Source organism: Arachis duranensis, chromosome 7 (assembly GCF_000817695.3).
Source record: "Arachis duranensis cultivar V14167 chromosome 7, aradu.V14167.gnm2.J7QH, whole genome shotgun sequence".
In the NCBI taxonomy this organism is placed as follows: domain Eukaryota; kingdom Viridiplantae; phylum Streptophyta; class Magnoliopsida; order Fabales; family Fabaceae; genus Arachis; species Arachis duranensis.
In genome coordinates this window covers 15,372,594-15,375,383 of record NC_029778.3, presented here as the reverse complement: position 1 = coordinate 15,375,383, position 2,790 = coordinate 15,372,594, and the positions used below count along the sequence as shown (strand labels likewise).

The following is a 2,790-nucleotide window of genomic DNA, read 5'->3' as shown; positions in this document are numbered from 1 at the left end:
TAAAAAAATTTTCTTTTTCTTTATATTATGTCCTATAACTTGGACATTTATTATTCATTTTTAATGAATAAATTGCTATTTTAAAAAAAAATATTAATATAGGATTATGAATCTATAGAGGATTAATTTCTAATGATGTTTATATAAAATTCAAATAAAATATAATTGATTTCACAAACAATATAATTATTTCTAAATTTATGGTCTAATAAAATTAAAGATTAAAAATTATAAATGTGACTGATTTTGTATGTTTATGAAAATTTTGATTATTTTCGTATTAAAATTTTTATTATTCTAGTAATTAATTATTCTTAGGAAGTTTTCAAATGGAAAAATATTTTACAAACACTAATAATAAATCACCATATATTTATATATATTTAACTTGTGTTCTACACTTTTTTTTCTATTTGGATAATTAATCATTAAAATAATCAAAATTTTCATAATATAATAATAAAATTTTCACAATAGAATAACTAAAGTTCTTTCGCAACAAAAAATTAACTACTACTCTATTTTTATACTTTATTTCGATTATAAATATAAATACGAAGTGATTTTATATTTTTGTGTGAGTGATTATATATATTATAATTATTTTAAACAAAGATGGTTGTTTGTTTAATTATCAACTTCCCAACATTTTGAAATGGGATAAAATAACTCCACTCTTCGGCTCCATTTAACTCTTTCTGAACCCCACAATTAGCGGTGAAGAACACAAGAGGAATTCAGAAAGACGAAAAACGATGAGGATCTTTGGAAAGCACGTATTTCCAGGCCAAATCATACTCTTCGCTTCTGGGTCAGTACTTGATTACTAATTTATTAGTATTATTCTCCTTCGAATCTAATTTCAATTCTTGTGTGTGTTGTGATGATCGAATAAGCAGGGTTCTGTTCTTGGCTTCAACAACTTATGATGTTCACAGGTCCATCAAGAACAACCAAACGCCCCCTACACAAGACCAGCTCAAGGCTCTTGAGGACTACCTCAAATCCGTCCGTCGATCCCCTTGACATCCAACGAGCCATATTATGTCACGTGGCCCCTTGACATCCTCAAATGTTTTGGAAAAATAAACAGCGACTCTATGTATAATTAGGAAATTTCATTAGCGAAATTTTCTGTTGTTAAACCGATGAAACTATTGTATGTAATACTTATCTATAACAATATATAATGGCAATATATAAGTTTGAAGTTTGGTGTCTAAGATTTATTTTTAGTATTATTCTTTTTATTAATTTTTTCACTATTTAGCCACTTTAACATAATTTTTATTCGTTATCCATCTATTTTTTTCTTCTCATCTTATCTCTTATTAATATTATTGAATACAGATAGAATTTTTTTAATTCTTTTATTTAATTTATTTTTAATTTAATTTATTTTTTTAAAGATATCACAAGCAGAAATAGAGACATACCCAAAATTGTCAACCTTTAATATTTTACTTGAGATACTCTATTTAAATTAATTATTATAAATTATAAATAATAATTTTTTTGTTTAGATCTATATTTTTTTTACTTTTAGTAGCTATAATTTATATAAGAAATTACTTTATTTTTAGTAAAATTTAAAAATACATTAATCTTATGTCAATAATATATTTACTTTTTAAACATTCAAATACTCAAAATAACAATAGAATTGATCCAAATCCAAGTAATAGATCGAACAATAATAATATTAGTGGTATAAATTATTATTTTTTAAAAGCTTTAATTTATAATTAGTAAACTTTTAATTATTTTTAATATAATATGTTACATATATCTAAAATATATTGTATTATGATTGATAATTATTTACTTAAAAAATTTACATTATTAATTTAATATTTGAATTTTTTTATTATGGTACTATTTTAATATATTCTAGATTTTTATTATGTATTTATAATTTTGATAAAAATTATTCTTAGAAAATATTAATCTTATTTCTTAATTTTTTTGTCCAGATAATATTAAATTATTTACTCTAATTTTTTACTATGTATTTATAATTTTTAAAATAATTATTTTTAGAAGAAATATTAATTTTATTTCTTAATTTTTTTAGTTCTGACAATATTAAATAATTTATATTAAAATATTTAAATAATTCCAAAACTATTATTTATACTATAACAAAATAATATACAAAGAGATACAGAAGTTTGATGTTATAACTCCTTTTTACTATTCAGAGTTTTGCATGACAGTTGTTGTATAAAATATTTATTTAAAAATATTGGTAATTTTTTATTTAATTTATATAGTAAATAATAATATTTTATGTAATTTTATTTTATTTAATATTTAATAAATTTAGATTCAAATTTTCTTTTATTCTTTTTGATATAGTTGAATTGAAATAGTATCATTATATGATTGACAACTTTGATTTCTATCATAATAACTATTTTTTCTACTAATTTTTATTTACTATTTTTTTAATTTCTGTCATAATGACTATTTTTTTTATTCTAATAATAATTGTTCCATACAGAGAAGTGCATCTTAAATTAGAAATAGAAGTAACAAAATAAAACAAATTAAAAGATAAATTAATAGGGTAAAAAATTAAAGAAGAGGTTACACATAATTTTTTTACATCTGTTACTGAAATGCAGGCGAAAATGAGATAGAGAATATGATTTGTCGGGAGGTGGTTTCTTTATGTAACTGATGGCGGATATACGGGAGAAGTTCTATCATAAAAAATAATATTAAAATTTAAATTTGGACACTAAAATTTTGAAGTGAGTTGTGCTCTGTAAATTATGTGCAATTACT

General features: G+C 21.1%; 1 long non-coding RNA gene across 1 annotated transcript; it reads left to right on the top strand.

Annotated features, from left to right (window-relative positions):
- Nucleotides 1–576: 576 nt before the first annotated feature.
- On the top strand, nt 577–1,223 carry LOC107458022 (uncharacterized). Its single transcript, XR_001585940.3, has 2 exons — nt 577–811; nt 900–1,223. It is a non-coding gene; the product is annotated as an uncharacterized LOC107458022 (long non-coding RNA).
- Nucleotides 1,224–2,790: the final 1,567 nt, after the last annotated feature.